The following is a 21,825-nucleotide window of genomic DNA, read 5'->3' on the forward strand; positions in this document are numbered from 1 at the left end:
TCTGTGTCTGCCCTGGTTGAATGTTATCTTGTGCAGATAACTGCTTTTGATGCAAAGAGGCAACATGATTTCAGACCTAATTACTACAGAAGTAATTGCTCCTTGGCAAATGGGAACTGCCAGTCTGCCCAGACTTCAAATGTCAAAGAGCCAACTGAATGCAGGGCATGTTCAGATCCTCTAATGGAAATCCATTGCCCTTCTCAGTTTGGCAGTCTAAAGGACTAGGATTCGAGCCACCAACTGTAAAAGGCGACTCTCTAAATCTCTGTTTCATCCAAGACCTCAAGACAATAGAAGCAGTGCATGCCAAGGGGGGTGCAAGATCACTTAAACACATTTTGAGGAGATGGCAGCTCTCAACTGCTTTTGCAGCCCATCCGTCTCCGATCTATGAAGGAAGTTGGAGAGATTGAGAGGAGTTGGTTGGTTGGAGATATAAGAGAGGATTTTTTAGAGGGAGCTTTTAGTGTGCTGCCCATCCCCTTCCCTCACAGGGATGGAGTAGAGGAGCTTCTTCTTAGCCTCAAGTGAAGCAAAATGGGCTCCAAGGGATACATTGGAGATCCCAATATGGCTCCCTGCTCTTTGGAGGACACAGCTGACTGGTGTCTGACACACGTTTAAAGCCCTAAAAGCAAGATACTCTACTAGAACTTTCTGCTTTGATGGTGAGACAGGGAATGACACACGAGTCTCTTCCATGGATCAAATGTGGGCCACATGTGCAATAGAAAGCTGGCCTTGAATTGCCTTAGGTCCCGCCCAAGTACTTGGGGTAAGGAGTGCAAGGATGGCTCATGAGAGAAAGGGTGCAGGTGTGTGGTGGAAGTCAGGACCTGGATGAAGGAATTGTGAGCCATGAGCCAGAGGAAATAAATTCCCCTGGTTCTGCAGGGGCAAGGTCTCAGTGGGGGCAGGAGTGCTTCAAAGAACCCTTAGTGCATCTCATGAGTCAGAGTTAGATGTATACGTCAGCTAGCCGGAGGGAACTCTCTCAGATTGCATCAATTTTGGCCAGGCAAGACCTTCCTCTCAGTATCCTTACCTCTTCTCCCTTCCTTCTCCTGACACCAGTCCCATCTTCAATCTTGAGTAGGGGAGAGGAAGCTGATTGAGTGAGGTGGAGGAGGGGGAGAAGCAAGAAAGGAAATGGAGAAAAGATTGAATGTGTAGGCCCAAACTGGGAGTGCAGTTCAAATGGCAGAAGAGGGAAATTTTAACTTTAAACTCTGTAGTTTCCACTTGACTTTTAATTATCAAATGAGACTCTTTTTCAGACAAAATGACTTTATTATCTGAGAATGCATGGAAAAACCAGTTCCATCTTCACAGAATTTCTTCCAGCAGCAGAAGATGACCTAGTCTCATCAGAATAAACCAAAATTGAGGGTGATGGTGAGGAAGATAGTGGTTTCATAATTGAATCCTACTAGTTCTAAAAGTTCACAGTTTCAGAGAGGAAGTTGTTGGGTTTTTTTCCTCCAGGGAGTTCCCTGATTCTTCATTCCAAAGAGTGTTTGGGGATCGTACTCATCCTGGGTACTATACCCTCTATCCACTTGGAGGCACAGAAGAAACCTTGGGGTGGGAGCAGAAGATGGATGTACGCTGAAAAACTATCCAACTGATTACTTCCCTGTCCAGCGCCCTCACAGGGAGACCTCAGACTCCTCTAAATGGTTCCCCACTGTGACTATTAGAATTATCTGGAAACATTTTTTAAAATTACAGATTTCTAGGCTCCTTTGTGGACTCACTGACTCAGAATCTCTGGCGAGTTTTCTTGCAGGTGATTGTGATCCACTGGGCTACAAGGTTTGGCATTTGAGAGGATGGGTGAGATATTCTGAGAGTGCTGGAATCTGCAATGAATTTATTGCTCCAAAGAGACCAGGTATGCTGGTGAAAGGAGTAAGGCTTTGAGAGTTTCTGTTATGTATTCTTTTTTTTTCTTCACCTTTAACCATGTAGGTTGCTATTTTAAGCCACTAGATAGATAGAGTGTTTACAGGGTTCATCTTTTTCCACTGTATGGGAACATTGCTTCTATTCCAGTGGCTTCTTGGCCATCTGGTGATTCTGTTGATGCGAGCAAAAATGGAAAACAGAGGGCACTATTAGCCCACAACTCCAAAACATAACAGTTGTCTGATTTTCCACCAATCCTGCCAAAACTAGACCAATGACAATATTGTTTCTAACCCATGTGCCTCCCTCAGGCCAATTTGGAAACCCATCTCTTGTGGCAGAACAAGTCTGTCACTGATGGAAAAGGATCAATAGGTTAAAAAATAAAGATGAGGCCCAGGAGTTTTGCCAGCATCAAGAAATGTGCTTCATCAGTAGGGTTGAGTACAGGATAATGATAATTCTAATTGTTTTTGTCTTTTTTGCTTTGGAACTCTTTGCTGTTGTTGAATAAGGACCAGATGAGATGAGACGCACTGCTTTATTACTGTTCTGTTAGCCAGTATACTAATGATTTTTCCTGACAAATGTCTGTGAGGAGGGGTGTTACAGTCGCCTGATTTGTGGCTACCTCACTTTGCAAGTCATATGCTCATGTTAGGATAGCACAAATAGACGAATATTTTAAGTGCCAAAAATATGAAATGTTAAACTTTTATTTCTGAGTGATTTTATTTTTGTTCTTGATTGCAAAGCATTAATATATTTTCTTGACAACTGAACAGTGAGGGAGATGTTTTGGCTGGTATAAACACCTATAGGCTGAAGAGGAAGGCATTTCTCTGCTGGCTGAGTTTTGAGTACATTGTTGAGTTGAGAAATTTTCGATCAGGCACCCTCTTTACCTAATTAAACACTGGAGGACAGTCGGACTGGGGAATGGCATTTTATCGTTCTTAGATTGAAGAGATGAGCATTGGTTTGTTTGGGCAGTGAGGGAAAGAATGTGATCATTATTCTCAAGTGACTGAAGAGTTGACATAGGGAAAAATTTTGTGGTGCTCCAGGGGGCCGAAGCAGAGCTCTCTCTCTCAATCCCCATATTGAATTGGTCATTAAGTACAGTTGATGATCCTATCTCCTTATCTCTCAAATCTGTTGATTCCTCTGTATCCTCGCTTCTACTCCCTTGGTTTACACATATTTCCTACTTCAGGAGGAAGGAACTGAGAGAGGGTAGGAAAAAGATAGGAAAGAAACTTGTAAACCGTTTACAGGTCTCCTCTCTATTTTTTCTTATGTTTTCTCCTTTCTCTGATTCATTCTCTATACTTCAGTCAGAGTCATTGTTCCTGATTCATTCTCTATACTTCAGTCAGAGTCATTGTTCCAAGCTAAACATGGCCCTCTCTCTCTTAACATTCTTTACTGATCCTTCATTGCTTGGAGAAGAAAGTCCGAACTCCTTAGCATGATGTGCAAGTCTCTTCCTAACTTGCCTCTTCTACTCCATAACCTTTTATTTGGGACGTAGTTAGCTACTGGAAGTTTCCTAAATATGTCATGCTCTTTTATGTTTCCATGATTATAGCCATACTCTTCCTTGTACCTTCAAGGTTCTTTCTCTTTGATTCCTATTCATTTTTCGGAACACTCTCTAATACTATGTTCTCTCTGAAGCCTTCTCTGATCACTCCCTCAGCAAGGTTAGTGGATTCTTCCTCTAGTTTCTCACAGCACTTTGCACATCTGTGTATTGGTGTTTGTTAATTCCATTGCCAGAGCCCTTGTCCCTAACCTCATGGCACTGTGAGCTCCCTGAAGGCAGTTGTGTCTATATCCCCTACCCTCGTACAACGTGTTTCTGCAACAGAGTTGTGTTGAAGCTATTACAGGAGGATTTCATCTCAATAGGAGTTAGAACTTTTAAACAATTATAGCTGTTCAAAAATTGAAGAGGCTGCCTGATATAGAGTAGGTGCTTAACAAATAAGTAGAATATTGAATGAACTGTGACCACTTGAATCTCCTGTCACCAGGAAGTATTCAGGTCGCTTGACAGGCTTGCTCAAGCATCATAAGAAGTGCTTCATGATGAATCATTGAAAAATTTCCACCAAGACTTATTGGACTGCACTTTGACTATATTTTGGGAAGCATCTTCATATATATATCAGATTAAAAGGTTCTATCTATCTATCCATGTATCTGATTAAAATAATAAGAAATGTATTCCAGGTCATAATTCTTTTCCTTTCTTCTTGCTTGAAGATTTGATTAGAACAATCAAGTGTGAATATTACTTAAAGCATTATTTCTACTACTTTCAGCAACTAGGGCTATTCATAACTTTTAATTCCTTTGAAAGAGTCTTCTGGGTAATTCTTGCTGCTGTTGACAAGTAAAGTACCTACATGATGGGAGTGGATTGGAAAAAGTAGATACTTTGGAGGGAAAAGAAAAACCCCATAGTTCCTCTTCAAAGTTAGAGGAAAAAGAAAAGAAATTAAATTAAATGCACAAAGGGAAAATGGTAAAAAAAAATTTTTATCCTTTAATTTTTAAGACTGACATATATGACAATTTATAAATTTTATCTCTGATATAGCATATTATGTAACTTTATTATTTATCCAACTTTTCAAAGTGTCAAAATGTACATGGAAAATTTACTACCTATAATTATTATGCATCCCTCAGTCTTCAATCCTTACAAATACAGTCCCTGACACTGCCCTAGAGAGCTATTCTCATCCTCACCAGCCCATGGGAAGGGAAAAAGAGAAAGTGAAAAAGATATGACCCAGGGGTCACACATATTTCCTCTGCTCAGATTCCTTTAGGAAGAACATAGTCAAATGCCACAACTACCTCCGAAAGAAGCTAAACCGCAGTGGCTTCTATTATTAAATGGAAGAAGAAATCGTTCCAGGACTGAGTCTTCTGACCTCTGAACAAGGTACAGTGCTCCAGTTATTTAGGTTTTCTGTAATTCTCTCAGCAGTATTTTGTAGTTCTCAGTGAACATGTCTTTCACATCTTTTATCAGATTTATTTTTAAGTATTTCATATTTTTGATTCTATTGTAATTGACGTTATTTTTAATTTTTGAATGTTTGTTGCACATACATAGAAATACAATTGTCAATTCTCTCCAGATTTATCTACATATTCAATACAAACCCAATCAAAATCCTAGCAGGCTTTGTGTGTGTGTGATATTGACAAGGTGATTCTAAAATTCACATGGAAATGCAAAGCACCTAGAATAGTCAAAATGACTTTGCAAAAGAGGAACAAAATTAGAAAGCTAATGCCACCTGATTTTGAAACTTACTATGAAGCTACAGTAATCAATAAACTATGGTAATAACATAAAGATAGACAAATAGATCAATGAAACAGAAAAGTCCAGATACAGACCCACATATATATGTACAACTGATTTTTGACAAAGGTGTGGAGAGAATTCAGTGGAGAAAGGATAGCCTTTTCAATAAATAGTGCTGGAATAATTGGATATCTATATGCAAACCAAAACAAACTTCAATCCAAACCTTCCACCATATGCAAAAATTAACTCAAAATCTCAAAATGGATCATAGACCTAAATGTAAAATATAAAACTATAAAACACCTAGAAGAAAATATAAGTAAAAATCTTTGTGACTTTAGGTTAGGCAATTATTTCTTAGATATGACACCAAAAATATGATCTATAAAGTAAAATATCGATAAATTAGACCTCATCAAAATTAAAAACTTCTCCTGTCAGAAGGACACTGTTAAGGAAATGAAAAGACAAGCCATAGACTGGGAGAAAATATTTGCAAATCATGTATCTACTAAAGGACTGTATCCACAACATATAAAGAACTCTTAAAACTCAATAATACGAAAACAACGTAGTTAAAAATGGGCAACAGATTTAAACAGACTTCACAAAAGAAGCTACATAGATGGCAAATAAACACATGAACCGATCTTCAATATCACTATTCATTAGGGAAATACAAATTAAAGCTGCAATAAGATACCACTACACACCTAGTAGAATAGCTAAAATTAAAAAGGTTGACATAGTAAGTGTTGGCCAGGATGTGGAGGAATTGCAACTCTCAAAGCATGCTTTTGGGAAAATAGAATGGAACAGTGACTTTGGAAAAGTTTGTAGGTTTCTTAAAAAGTTAAACACACACCTACACATCATCCAGCCATTCCACTCTACACTAAGGTAAGGTAGGTTACTAAGAGAAAAGAAATTGTATGTCCATACAAAGACATTTACATGAATGTTCATAGCAGCTTCATTTGTAAATAGCCACAAAGTGGGAAATAGCCAAATGTCCTTCAATAAGTGAATGGGTCAACAAATTGTGGCATATGGATACAATGGAATGCCAATCAGTAATAAAATGCAAGGAACTACTGATATATGCAACAACACGGATATAGCTCAAAATTATCGTGTGGAGTGGAAGAGGCCCGACATTGAGTACGTAATTGTATGAGTGTATTTTTATGGAACTTTGAAAATGGAAACTTATCTATATTGATAGAGCAGATCAGGTGTTGCCAGGGGATGGGTGCAGGTGGGATGGTAGGCGTGAGGAATTACAAAAGGCCTGAGGAATATTGAAGGAGATGGAATAATTACCATCTTGAATGTGGTAGTGGTTTCATGGGTTTATACGTATATCAAAACATCAAATCATACACTTACTATGTTTATTGTATGCTCATTATCTCTCAGTAATGTTGCTTTAAAAAAAGGAAGAAGAGAATAAAGATATAAGGAGCAAATAGCATATGGTGTTATTGTAGCTTATATTGATTTTTTTAAAAGATGCTAGAATTCAGTTGAACTAAATGAATGTTTGACTATTCTCAACTATTCAAAAAGAGATTCATGTGCATAAAAGCCTAAGCTTAGGGGCTGGCCCCATGGCCTAGTGGTTAAGTTCGCGCTCCCCATTTTGGTGGCCCAGGGTTTCGCCAGTTCGGATCTTGGGTGTGGACATGGCATTGCTCATCAAGCCATGCTGAGGTGGTGTCCCACATGGCACAACCAGAGGGACTCACAACTAGAATATCCAACTATGTACTGGGGGGCTTTGGGGAGAAGTAGAAGAAAAAAGAAGAAGATTAACAACAGACGTTAGCTTAGGTTCCAGTCTTTAAAAAAAAGGAACAAAACAGAATGTGTCCCATACTTAAAAAAAAAAAAAAAAGCCTGAGCTTATATTACTTCAAGGGATAATTGAGTTATGTTATCTTCACGTTACCAAGTGGGAAACATGTATCTAGAGTCAGAATGATTGAGAGGGAGATATCAGAAGACCAGAATTTTAGTTCAGATTTCTCCAGATGTCCTAGAACTGGCTTATTTATCGGACCATTTTAATTTTACCACTTGTAAAATGGCCGAAACCATACTTCACTCAGAAGACACGGCCGACGGAGAAAGGAGACAGACTAGCTAGAGAAAGTGCTGTCGGGTTGTTTGAAGTAGGAATCATTGCTATTACTACATATCCCTTCTCCTTCGTTTTAGTACTCCCTGGAAATCTCTTTTGTCATTTAACTTCGGTTGGCATCTTTCCTATTTAAAGCAAAATGTGTTGAGTCGGCAGATTTGACTGACTTGTGAAGCCTCTAGTGACTCGAAGCTGACAAAACTCTTAACTCTTTTTGGCCTAGAAACTGAAGCTCAGGGATTTGTCAGTTTCAAGTTCCTTTTGAAGCCATTGTGGCTTTTCCCCAAGCTCGGTCTTGCAGGAACAGCAGATCGAGTGAAGAATGAATGAGTCTGTTTTTATACCCAAGGTGAAGCTTTAAATAAATCTTAAGTCCTGTAAGAAGGTTGGGGAGGCCTGGAATGTACTCCTTGATGGAAAGAAGTGCTAGGATTTCTCAGAGGTGTCTGTTTAGGGTGAGTTGTTTTAGCTCCTATATCAGTGCACAGAACAGAGGCTGCTCGTCCATGAGACACTTGCATAGATGCTTGAGAGAAACAGCGTTGAGGTGTCCACAAGTGACAATGTTAGCATTATCACCAACCATTAAAGTTATAATGAGCAGCTTGTGAGGCCAGACAGGACATTGAGGATTATGGCCTTTTGCAGAGTGCCTCCCTGATGACAACGTTTCCCTTTCCTACAAGACAGAGGAGAACTTCAACTAGAGGGGCACTGGTAAATTAACGACTGCCTTGGGCAGTGGGGAGAGGCTTGATCTGCAGTGTCTTCCAATTTCTGTGGTTTGAACACTACCACCATGGCAAATTTCAAGCATCCAATGTATTGTCAATCAGCCCACAAATTCCAGAATCTTTATATTGGCTCTCAAAAGCCAATGAGAGCCGGCTCCAGCACACCACTGGATTCAACAAACCAGTGGGCAAGAGCAGCCATAAAGCAAAGATATGGCCGTCCTCCATATCTTGCCCCTCACTCTACCCCTGGACTAGCAGGGCCTGATAACGTTCTTGAGTTGCCTAAGGTCACACCAACACTCAGATAGAGATGAGACTGTTTCTAAAAACTTAAGAAAGGATATGATACTGTCTTTTTGCTTTTCATACTTTCTGATTGGCCATTAGTGTGTCTTCTACAGTTTAAGTCAACCTAAGAAGATTTCTCAATGAGCAAGATCAAAATTCCTTTTCAGGAAGTCAGTTTGTTGTTTCTGGGTTCAAATGATCACCAAAGATGCTGAGAAAGAGGAGGCTGTGGTGTTTTCTCTGGAACATTCCTTAAGCACACTAGTTCTCAATGGAGTCAGTGATACCATCCCCTGGGGAATGTTGTTGACAAGATTTTTAATTGTCCCAATGATTTAGATCCCACAATGACTTAGGTGTCACCATAGCACATGGGGAGGCAGGAGTGCTCAAGACTTTATATTGTATAGGACAGGCTCACACAAAGAATTGTCCTGTGTTCTGTACAACCTCAAGTGTTCCCAATAGACATTCAAATGGGTGAAAAATGCTGTTTACAATTTTCCAAGCGTAGAATGAAACACCATTTTATCTATATCTGTACCGTTTAAACACACACAGATTTTTCTAAGAATGCAACTAACTAGAGAAGGTAGGAGAAAAAAGACCAGGTCACTTCCAAAGATACATCAGTTATAGTGAAAGTGATAGGAATAAAAATGAGATAAATGGGCAATCCAGAATTCTTACCCTGTGTAATTTTTAATGTCATTCTATAGCAGGTGCAGCAGGATTTCTGTTTCTATTTTTACAAAAGACACTGACTTTAAATAATGTATTGCTGATGTTGATATTTTAGCTGGTTTTAAACATTTGAGTTCTTTCTGGTGTGTTATAAGAATTCTAAATTTCTCCATCACTTTTGGAAAACAGAAAATATTTGTTTTTGAACTATAAGTCATATTACTCTTCATTTTTTATAGATTTCAGAGCATATTCACACATATTTGCTAGTTTGGTCCTCAGTCCCACTGTGATGAAAAGAAGTGGTTATCAGCATCTTATTCTGCACATGATGAAATACCAGAAGCAAATCAGAGATACACAGTGACTCCCTCAAGGTCACACAGCTGATCCAAAATAGGGTTGAGACTCAATCTTACATTTTCCTCCTCAAAACCTTCCCTGTGACATCTCACCATCCACATATATTTTTTACTTACTGAAAAAAAGTATTTCATGTTGTTATTTATCAGAACTTAAAAGCTGGAAACTGAGGGTGGATACAAGTTATTTCTGAAATTTTACTTGTAAAATATGATTCTTAATATAAATTACAGTTGCATCACATGGTTGCCATAGCTAAGAGCTACAAGGTTTCATGTTTAAATTTTTGAATAATTAAATGAACAGCAGCACGTACCATGTAAATTTCTTAAATTTAAGTGATACCCCTATATAAAGCACTATTGTGAAGGTATGTGTAATGATTAAAGGGTTTAGTACATATAGAGTAATTTTCCCTAGTGCTTAAAAGGTCACTAGAAAGAAAAAAGTGACAAATATGCTGTTTTAAGCTTTTTTTTTTTTTGCCACTTTAAAAATGTCACAGTGAGTGAAAGGAAAAAGCTGTCCGATAGCAGATGAATGGGTATTGACAGCTGCACCAGTGTTAAATGCTGCATGGCAGAAAAATCTAGGAGGAAAAACAAACTGTATTCACGTTTCCATATTGCTTTTTATTAAATTTAAGTAAAGAGACTTTAGCTTTGATTTATATCTGAATTTGATAATGAAAGCAATTTGTTAGGCAAATCCATGTACACACAGAAAAGATAGGTATATAATAGAAGGCATTTTAATCATGCACTAAATGTAAAATTATCCTGACAACACATGTGATATTTTATCGTGTCCATATGGTATTGCATATGCAGCTTATAATATACAACTGGTATCTGGATAACATATGATATAGATATAAAGCACACCCTACAGGCTTAGAATTCTGTGGTTACACACACACACACACACACACACACACACACACACACACATACGCAGAGGCACCCTATTCATGGTTTCTCTGTGCTGGAAATACATTTAACCCCTGCGCCTGTGTATTCATACTGGGAAGGGCTCAGGTTACTTTCTCGGGGCATGTTAGATTTCTTTTGGCTTGAACAACTCTTTCCCCAGAAGCCTAGAAAATTCATCATGTTGGAGAGCCAGGTGTTCTCCATTTGCAAATATTATTACCTTGTAGGATTAGGAGAAGGTTTAATTACGAGAAAGGAAAAATAAACAATGCAGCAGGCACAGAGTCCCGCGGGGCCCCATTGTCAGGGAGTGTCCTATAGGACACATTGCCTGTGGGCACTCATAAGCGTGGGGGACCTTCTAAGCTGGAGACCACAGGGTCTCTGCTGGCGGACTCTGAGGCTCAGTCGGAGGAGGGGCCCCGAGGCCAGAATCTTTTGTTCTCTGTTGTTCTTTAACATGAGATCTTCCTACAGAGCCGGCCTGATTGATGTTTCTCCTGAACAACCATCGTTCTCAGGAAAAATTCGTCTGCCACACTCAATCTTGATCACCACGGGCAAAGCCCTCGTGTATCTGTCCCTCCCACCAGACTAGAACAGAGACCCGTCCTTTTCATCCTTGGATCCCCAGCACTTAGTACATTCCTGTCATCAAGTAGGTGCTCAATAAATATTAAATGAATGAATGATCGCCACTGCATCTCTGCTTAAACTGGAATACCTTTCTGGAGTTGTTTAGTACCAGGGGTTTGTTGCCTGAAATCACAAGTAGATAAGGTCAGTGCGAAATTTTCCTGAATTTTCTCCTCCTCTTGAGGTAATTCTTTCATAAGCTGTTGTCACAGTTTGCTTCGGTAACAATAAGCCCACAATTATAGCAATGATGCTATTTCTCCCTGTCCTTGGGGTTTCTGGTTATGCAGATTAAGAAAAGGAACTTGAGAAAGAATTACCAGACATCACCTTGAGTTGCATATATAATCCATAAGGCAATAGTGAATAGTGTTAATGGGAAATACCTGGACTTTGTAGTTTAATTTTTTTTTTTTAACTTTGCAAACATCTTTAGGGAGTGTAACCTAATACCAGCAAAAAAAGAAATTACATTAACAAAATTACTTTATTGTATAATTAGAGTGTTCTACCAGCACACATGAGTTTTGGAAATGAATGCTGTCAGTTTTTATTTTTAAAAATGTATCTCGTGATGGATGAATAATAATCACACCTGGAAACAGTTTTATAAATAAAAAAATTAAATTGCGTGAAATTATATTCAAAGGTGCTAATGAGTGTCAGTACTGCTTAAAAAGAGAAAAGATGATTTTTTTAGACCCTCAGTATATGCTGATGTGTTAACTAGATGTATTTACGTTTGACAGCCAACTATGCTGTGGTTTAAATGCATAGAAATGGCATTCATGCTTTCTAAGCTATGGTCATTTTTATTATTTTCCACTATAATAATTCCTCTAACCCTTATTACCAAAGAAATCTCTCCCTAGGGTTCGTAGGTAGCTTGAGCTATACACACATGATATAAAGCAAGCATGTGAAAACTAAAACTCTGGCAACCTGTTAATGCCTATGTAATGCCTATTAAAACCTATGGGATGCCAAAGCATAGTAATTCATTTTTTTTCTCACTGAATCAACTGATTTTTCAAATGAAATCAACCAAATAAATATCCTATTATTCAGTTTCCTATTGACAAAATTGTAAGCCTGATGATGATGTAGAAAATCGCCTACTCCGTGATTTCTCATTCCAAGTTATCCTGTGGCCTGGGAGGCCACCACACTCATTTACCGTACCTGGCTGGCTACTTCACTCCATGGTAGTTTACACTGCTTTAAAGGTGATCTCCTCTAAGAGTTCTTAGGGAAAAAGTAGTGATCATATTTCTGAATTGGCTAAAATAATGTAATTGTTTGGTGTTTTCCAATCTCCACTGCTGAACCAGTAAAGGTAGTGTTTATTTCCAAGGGGAATGACAACAAGGCTAATTATTTTTGTTCTCTTCTTCCAGCAGGAGTTGAAGCTCATAACTTTGTTCCTCACACTTCATCTTCTTTCTGTCTTTCCTAGGATGGTCTGTAGAGAAATTAGATAGCTGTAAATAGATATCTGTCCATGTCCTGTTCAGTTGATCCTGTCAATGGAATGACTGAAAGCACATCTCTTGCTTAAAAAGGATTAGAATACTAGAATAGGTACCTTTTTTGTGGAGTGTGTGGTGAGAGAAGAGGCTTCTGTGAACCCATCAAGGCTTCTGTGTTACTCCGTTGGGCCAGAGAGAGTTTATTTTGGCTATTTGAGAGAGGCTTGGGTTTGGGAGAAGCACATTAAAAGCTGGCGATGGTTGAACTCTCAGAACATATCACTTAATCTGAGAGAGTTTGGGGAGGGTAGACTATAATATTGTTAGAATTTGGCTGGAACACCAGGATCAATACCTTTCTCTTTGATAAAATTACCAAGGGACTGTTAATGATCCCAGGAATTCTGGCCGAGAGCCAGCCTTATGGAGCATTTATAATGTACGAAAGCTCTGACTACATAAAACCAATAAGTGAACCATTCTTTATTTAATTGGCTTTACTTGCCAATCATAATGGCCACTTGGATTGACTGTACAGTCAATAGATTCTATCTTTAATAGGTTTGCATATATCAGATTGACCTTTTCCATTCTTGTCTTTAAGTATATGGACACAGTGGCATCAGAGTGAATTTCACTTGTTTAGTTAGATTTTCTAGGTGGCCTAAATTACTTCTGTGAATAGTTGAACACTTTTGGGAGTCACGTGAACTCTTAAGTAACCAAAAAACTGTGTGGTTTATAGAGACCATAACTTAATCCCAGGGAATAGATGATGTTGGGAGAATAATTGATGTGCTAAGAAAATTTAGTACATCAGATAATAACTTTGTAAACAGTACCCTGGAGATTTGAAGAGTTAGTGTAATTTCTGAAGCTGTGTTAAGTTCCTCCCAGAGAGTAGTTCAGCATGTGTGGAAGAGAGTTTCAGGAACCACCACAATCTTTGGCAGTACCGGGGGTTCGCCTTCGAAATTTATTTTGGACTTGTTTCATTTCTAATTTTAAATTTATAAAATGTGAGCTTCTTGGTAGCATTTTTACCACATCACCACCTTTGAAATCCTTTCCTATTCTCCATATCTTCTCATAATTTATGAAATAGCTTTCAGAATTCACTACAGTAAAGTCCTTGCTCTAAATTCTTTTTCTATTCTTATTATTTTCCGAGAAGAAATGGCCACTGGTTCTTAGCCACGTTAACTAACTCTGAAATTTATCTTATAAAGTTTCTCAGATTAAAAGCAATTTTAAGGATATATTTTAAAAGATACATGAGATATATGAGTTACATGAGATGTACAAGTTTGATGTTTTTCCGATCCGTATTTTAACACTACACATACTTCATATATATACAGTAATGTGTCTCTTGATGACAGGGATCCATTCTGAGAAATGCATTGTTAGGTGATTTTGTCATTGTATGAACATCATAGAGTGTACTTACACAGAGCTAGATGGTAGAGCCTGCTACATACGTAGGCTATATGGTACTAATCTTATGGGACCGTTGTGGTTAATGTGGTCCGTCACTGACTGAAACGTTGTTATGCGGTACAAGACTGTACTGTGTATATATAGTACTATCTGTTTTTATACTACATACATATACAGCAGTTGTAGTACACATCAAAACTCATAATAATGTTTGCTTTTGGGAAGAAAGGGAGGAGAATGGGACTGGGAAAGGGAGTATGGGGACCTTCATCTATGTATGCAAGGTTTTATTTCTCTCAAAAGTGACTTGAGGCAAACATGACAAAATATAAGCATTTATTAAAACTGTGTAGTATATATATAGTCAGCCCTGATGGTCTAGTGGTTAAGATTTGGCACTCTCATCACTGTGGCCCCAGTTGGTTTCCTGATCAGGGACACAGACCACCTGTCTGTCGGTTGTCACACTGTGATGGCTGCATGTTGCTGTGATGCTGAAAGCTGTGCCACCAGTATTTCAAATACCAGCAGGGTCACCCATGGTGGACAGGTTTCAGCTTCCAGACTAGACAGACTAGGAAGAGGACCTGGCCACCCACTTCCGAAAAATTGGCCATGAAAACCCTATGAATAGTAGCCAAGCATGGTCTAATAGAGAGAGGGCTGGAAGGTGAGAGGATGGCGCAAAAAGACGGGGCGGGGTTCTGCTCTGCTGGGCACAGTGTCACTAGGAGTGAGAATCAACTCGATGGCACTAACAACAAGTAGAGACATAAGTGTTTATTACGTTATTCTTTGCATTGCCCTGTATTTTAAAGAAACTTTTTAAGAGAAGTCTATCCAAAGCTACTTTCCTTGATGTTGTATTCACGCTGAACTCTTTCTCATCAATTGCTTTTTATTTAACTTCTTAAATTCTTGTCCTTTTTACTTCTTTAAAACCAGAAAATTACTTTGGCATTGTTTAAAGAATGATGAAAATCTCATTTAGATCTGGATTGCAAAATCCTTGCTAATTCATGAAAGCGTTTATTTTTTAAACATTAGTTTAAGTCTGTCCCCCAGACTGTCACATCTTTCTTCGGGGGTTTCTCATAGTCTTTAGACGACTCCATCTGCTCTTCTAAAAGGAGAACATCAAACCAGTTTGTTAGACGTGATACAATTAGATCTCAGATGCTCAGTTGCCTACCGTTTGTAAAAACATTTTCTGGAAATTAGGAATAGACCAAAGATCTCTGACTTTCTCTAAGGCTTTTATTTAGCTTTGATTTTGTGTGACTTTGGTTTATATTTCTATTCAACTTCTTCTATTGGGAACAGGAATAATTTTTGCTTAATGTCATTCTCCCCAGATAGTACTACCACTGGTGGTTGATCAATGGTTATTTTTCTTCCTCTTCTACTTCTTCCATCTTTTTGTTGAGTTGTATACTTTAGAATTTATGGAAACTATTCCACAGTCAAGATATATGTTTCTTTTGTTTTAAAAATTGTGTGGTGGGGCTGGCCAGGTTGCATAGTGGTTAAGTTCACAAGCTCTGCTTCAGCATCCTGGGGTTTGCAGGTTCAGATCCCAGGCACAGACCTACACACCACTAGTCAAGCCATGCTGAGGCAGCATCTCTTGTACAAAATAGAAGAAAATTGGCACAGATGTTAGCTCTGGGACAATCTTCCTCAAGCAAAAAGAGGAAGATTGGCAACAGATGTTACCTCAGGGCCAATCTTCCTCACCAAAAAGAAAATTGTGTGAGCCTGAAGAAACAATGCATGAAAAAAATGAGCACACACATTTAGTTAGACCCAAAATAGGTATGGCATCTTGAAAGGCCAGGAGGTCAGCTGCATTACCAACAGGGTCTCAGGATGGCAATATTTTGGTGTGATCACTATGTTTACAGATCAAACAGCTCAGCTTTGGCAGTTTAATCAAACAGACGGACTTGATTTATCCCAACTCACAAAACACTGATGTATAAACCAGAATGCCAATTCATTAATTTACTCTGAGAAAGCTATGAAGTGATGCCAATAGTTCCTCCATTTTTTTCCTATAGGGGGAAAAAAACCCCCAAGAAATGAAATTATAACCAGAAGGTTTGGTAATTATAGCTTCAGAGAAAGAGGGATCGGTTGGATGACATCCCTCCATACGGCCAAGTTATTTGGGCTGCTCATACCATTTGGCCGGAGTGCTGCCTTCTCTGGACTTTCCTGAATAAACTTGAAGAAATTCTTCCTCTTTGGACTCTCATTTTCTAGGCCTCTTGATGTTGTTTCTTTTTTCAGACTGGCTGAAGTAGAATTGATATGGCCATGGATGCTAACACCTTAGATAATGTATGTAAAACACTCAGCCCAGTGTCAGGTGCAGAGGGACAAATGTTGCTTCGTGGTCATAGGGAGGATGTACATCTCATTGGCAAAAGCTTGGGCTTGGCAGCCAGCCTGCCCAGACTCGATTCTGGTTCCGCCCCTTACCAGTTGTCTGGTGTTCGCGAGTTACTGATGCCCTTTGTGTTTTGCTTTGTTTAGGGATAGAATGGGGACAGTAATTGCACCAATTTTATAGGCTTGTTGCCAGGATTAAGTGAGATCAAGCACAATGGCACTAAGCATACATTTAACATTTCTTATTTTTTGTTAAGATTACCAGTGTCAGTCATGATTGGGTTTTTTTGTTTCTCCTGAAACTCAACTATGCATTTAATTTTTTCTCTTTATATTCTAGGTGGCTCATCTATCTTGCCATGCATTTCTTGTTAATAATTTTACTATTTTTTTTTCTTTTCACTTGTAGAATTCAGGTTTGGGAGCATACTACTACAAAACCTATAGATTATTATTGTAATAAAATAAGATACCCAACAATATAAACTGATACAATTACTATTATGCATAGTCTTTATGGTAAAGCATGATATTAAAGATTAATACTCAGTAGTTTACACAAGAGACAATAATCTGAGTTTCTTTTACAAAGCAGGGAAATAATCTCATTAATTCTCTAGTGATTAGTGAATGAATGGCAGCCATATTTTCCTGAGGCAATATATCCATTTTAATTATCATTCTTTTTGTACATATATCTATAGAGAATTAAAGAGAAACATTCGGGAGAGCACTTCCTGAGAGCTGGAATTCCTTTACCTTCCTTGGGCCTCATGCACGCCACCTCCACTGGTCCTCTCCTGTGGGTCCTCTGCTCTGAGTCCCTTCCAGGGCTGCAGATGCACACACCTCCAGGGGGAGCCTTTCACATTGTATTCTATGTGAATTACGCCCTCCCCTCCCCCAGGGGTGTGTGACATGGTTGTCCTGAGGGTGGCAGCCCAGCGGTGTCCAGCTTCCTAGGCACTGCGAGGAGCAAGGCAGAAGCCCGGGACTCGCTTTCCCCATTGTGAGATGTGTGCATCCCTCCCTTGGCGAGTGACTCCTGTCCCTGGTCTTGGGGTCTGAGAGACATGCTCTGACCTCCTGTCCCAGGGCTTCCTGGGGCCCTACCTGGCTTCTCAACAGGCTGTGATCTGAAGACACTAGGCTGCCTCCAGCTGGTGATCGTGGACACGACACAGCCTTTCTGGGCCTGAGTTTCCTCCTCTGCATGATGGGGACAGGGACAACACCTGTGGCACCAGCTCCAGGACAGTCTCTGTAATAATAGGGGAGACAGGAAACTATCACACATCTCATCTCTGGTGAAGAGTCAGAAGTGGGGAATAGCATGGTTTTTCCCCATACCTTGAGTTCTGTTCTCTTCAAGTTTTCTGTGTTTGTACAAACTTGAGCTCAAATGATAACTTCAGGGGTTAAAACGAGAGATTCACGTAACCTTGTGGCCAGTAACCCGGGTGAATAGATTGAGTCACTCTGGCTCTTAAATAGTATTTTCAGCAAAGGGACACTCTCCTTGAGTACATCATAGCCTCCATTAGTGTGACAGCCATGATAGAGAATGATGGCTGCCTAGGGGAAGGGGGCAGCTGTGTTGCGAATCATCTTGGCATCCTCAGCATTTGCAAGCCTTAGAGCAGCGGGGGAGGGATTCGAGTTAAGGAGCGATAGATAGAGGGAGAGAGGGGGAGGGGCAGCTAGTAGGTGAAACCTGCTGGAGAGCCCAGTGATGCCGGAACACCCTCTTTCACACTTCAAAGCTCTTGGTGAAGCGGCCTCCTGTGGTTGTAGTGAAAGTATCTCCTTTAGGAAATGAGGCCCTTGAGTAGGTGCCGTAAGGGGAGACACTGGGCTTTCACAGCCCTTCTCAGCCAGCCTCATATAGCCGTATGGATGGCCATAATATGATTTCAAGGATGAGGAGACAGCCACTGTTCCTGTCTCCCACTTGCTTGCTGATTCTTGAAATATATATATATATTTTAAATAACAGATAAAAACTTCCATTTCGCAAAGCAAACAACAAAAGAGACAGTGAACATACTCCTTAGGTGGCCATCTGCCTTCCCACCATTGTCATGCCTGATTAGCCTAAGCCTTTCTCTTTCCTTGCTAGTCATCTGCCCCAATACTTCTCCTCATCGACACCCTACTCTGGAACTTCCTTATTGGCGCCAAGCATTAGACGGCCCAGAATCTTGATTCTCAAAATGTGGTCCATGAACCAGCAGCATTAGCATCACCTAGGAACTTGTTGGAAATGCAGCCCCACCCTAGACTACTGACCCTGCATCTTGACAAGATATGTAAGTGATGTAATCTGTAACAAGTTATGTAATTTGTACAAACATTAATGTTTGAAAAGCTTTGGCCCAGAACACTCTTTCGTATCTAACCTTTACTGAAATCTGATTTAAAAATAACGGTAATCACAGCACTTTTAATAGCTCATTAATTAGTTAATTTTATCATGTCTTTAGCAATATTTATTGAGTGCCTGCTATATTCTTAGTACTACACTTGCTAGGATATGGGGACCCAAGAACAGTCCTTGCACCACAGAGCTCACAGCACAGTGGGCTTATAGAAACAAAACAAAACGAAACACCCCAACAAAAAGCACATAATTTTTTTCTGAGCTTGTTCAAAGCTATGTCCTCTAGTTGAAGTTATATTTTTCTCCTCCTGACTTTTACTTTTCTCCCACAATCCATGGACTCAGTAAGAAAAAAAGTCAAACTTGAAATGTTACTCTCTTTCCGCTTTTTTTCCACTTCACAACTGTTATGGCATTACCAGTAGAAGTTTCTGGAAATGGTAACCTCAGGCCCAAATAGAAAAGCAAATATACAAAAATTTTGAAAAATATCCTATTTTGAGAGTATTTGCTGTTCCATTTTCTCAGATTATTTTCTCTGTGTGCATCTCAACTTCAGTTAGCAATGCTTCCATCATTATTACATGGTATATTCTGGAACTTTACTTGCTTCAGTTTTATTTTTTGTGGGGAGGAGAGAGGAGAGGAAATGATTGTACTTATTCATTGAGCCCAGCTAAGCTGTTTAATTTTTGGAGTAACAGAAGGAAATTTTCAAAAATGTCATCTGTAATAATATCACAGGATGAGAGCCCCAAGGACAGCATTATGGCAGGACCTCAGTGTGCTTATGGGAGCTTGGAAGACTGATTTTGGTGACTTCAGGAAAAGACACAAGAAGAGTGTAAAGAAGCCGAAACTTCTACGAACACACAGGTGCTGCCAGGGCTGCTGCGTCCTTTGAAGTCAAAACCTCTAATTGATTTAAGTTTAGGTCTCTTGATCAATATCAGATGATATGCAAAAACTGATTACCTTGTCTAATGGGAACTTACAGCATTTCTCTTATTTTTGAGAGAGCTTTCTAGCGCATATTTCAAAACAGTTCTTTTTGTATATAATTTTATGTCACGTTCTGCCATTATGCTTTCCCTAGAAGCTTATACTAATATAGTTACTAACAAGAGAGTAAATGAAATTTCCAATATGTTGGCTTTTATTCAGCAGGTTTTGCTATTTTTGAGTTTTACTGCCATCGTCCGCTGGAGTGTTCGCTGTCACCATGCTGACCCAGCGGGTTGCTTCAGCTTGGAGAAGAGTGAGTCGCATTTGCGTTGCTGACTCAGCGTGTTATTTCTCTTTGGAGCAAAGTGCAGTGGCTTCCGGTCAATTTTTGAATTGATTTTAGGATGGTTTTTAATGATTTATAAAGCAGCATTTAATCCTATACATCTAGGTTTTGTTTGCCTCATGAAATCAGCTACTACATGAAATCATCTAAGCCTCCATCAGTCATCCTCTAAAACAAACACACAAAATAGCTCTTTGGAGAAGAGTCTGTGTCAATGTCTGCCTACAACCAAAATTCTCTATGTGGTCATTTCACTTTTCAGAAATTGAATTTCAGTGATTTCAACCTGTCATAGTAAATATTTCAAAAAATTAAAAATACGACCTGTAGAAATATAAAGTAAACATGTATCAAAGACATCATTTGTATCTCTGCTGGATACAAATCTATAAATTAGAATGTAATTTCAGAGTCTGGGTTATAATCAATGGTAAATAGTAAGTCAAGCAAAAGTGCATTCTTGTAGAGAATCAAATAGATTTTGGGCAGACCTATTAGAATGCTATAATATGACCTTGAAAAGATAAGCGGTCATTCTTTTGTTTTATTTTCAAGTTTTGGATAATTTTTCTTAACAAATCCCACCCCCCCCCCCGGGAATATAAATACTCTCCAAAGATTATTCTTGATCGCATAAAAGTTTTGTTACATTGTGTTTTGTCCTACGCATTGACATCGATGCAGTAAGGAATGTTAATTTGCATGTATAGGCCCTTTGGAACATGGTCAATAAATCTAGAGGCACACAGTGGTGCTCAGCTATTAAGCTAGAGAATTAACCTTCTCCCTGGTCACCAGCTGCATCTCCAATTACACATCCATTAGACATTTCAATATGATTCCACAAGTCCTTTAGGCTCCATTCCCTTTTTTTTCTATCTTTTATTCTCTCTTTTCTTCAGGTCGTATAATTTCTCTCTTCTAAGTTTTCTGATTCTGTTGTTTGCTTTAACAAATAATTAAGGGTATAAAAATTCAGCACAAAGCATAGAAAATTATTCTGGCAAGATACAGAAATTTTACTACCTGGGCAGATAACTGAGAATATAAAGAATAACTTTTTACTACCTTTTATTAAGAGGAGACTAATTACTTTGAGAGAGAATTACTTCGGAGAGAAAACCTAATTCTGGTCTTTCATAAAAGCATTATATTTTGAATTAATGCATCAAACTAAGCATACTTTGCTGATTTTCTTTTTACATATTTCTGCTTTTCAGATTCATTGTTTGCAAGTATTCAAAACCAAATAAACTTTACTTTCTGTAACCTTCTACAACTCTGTTTGTCCCTTTAAGTTTTGTCTTTCATTGTCTCTTCCATATTCTGAAACAACAAGACACTTTAAAATAAAACCACTCTCCTTTTCCTTTGGGAAAAAATTCTCACTCCCGTTTTCTTTCATTCACACTGTTCTTCTCTGTTATCATTGTTCTAGCGCAGCTTCTACAGCTCAGTGTTTAACCAAAGTAACCAACTTCCACTATCAGAGAAATTTGGTGCGAGCTCATTGTGAACTGTCTGTGATACATGAGCATTTTAGCAGACCACAAAACTCATGGGCACACATCCTCTACAGCCACACACACTCTTTTATACATTCTTTAAGTAGCCAAAAATACCACATTTGTTAACAGAGCTCAGAGGTATGGCCTCTCCAATGTGCAAGAAAAAGAAGTGAAAGCACATATATTAAAACTATGATTATTTAGCTATTATGTCAGGTATCCAATAAGAATTATCCAACAATTAACTCAATTTAATATTCGTTTTGTGTCTTAAAGTTAAAAAAAGATCTTGGAAAACAAGTTTCAGCTGACACA

The sequence above is a fragment of the Equus caballus genome, chromosome 6 (assembly GCF_041296265.1).
Source record: "Equus caballus isolate H_3958 breed thoroughbred chromosome 6, TB-T2T, whole genome shotgun sequence".
NCBI lineage: Eukaryota > Metazoa > Chordata > Mammalia > Perissodactyla > Equidae > Equus > Equus caballus.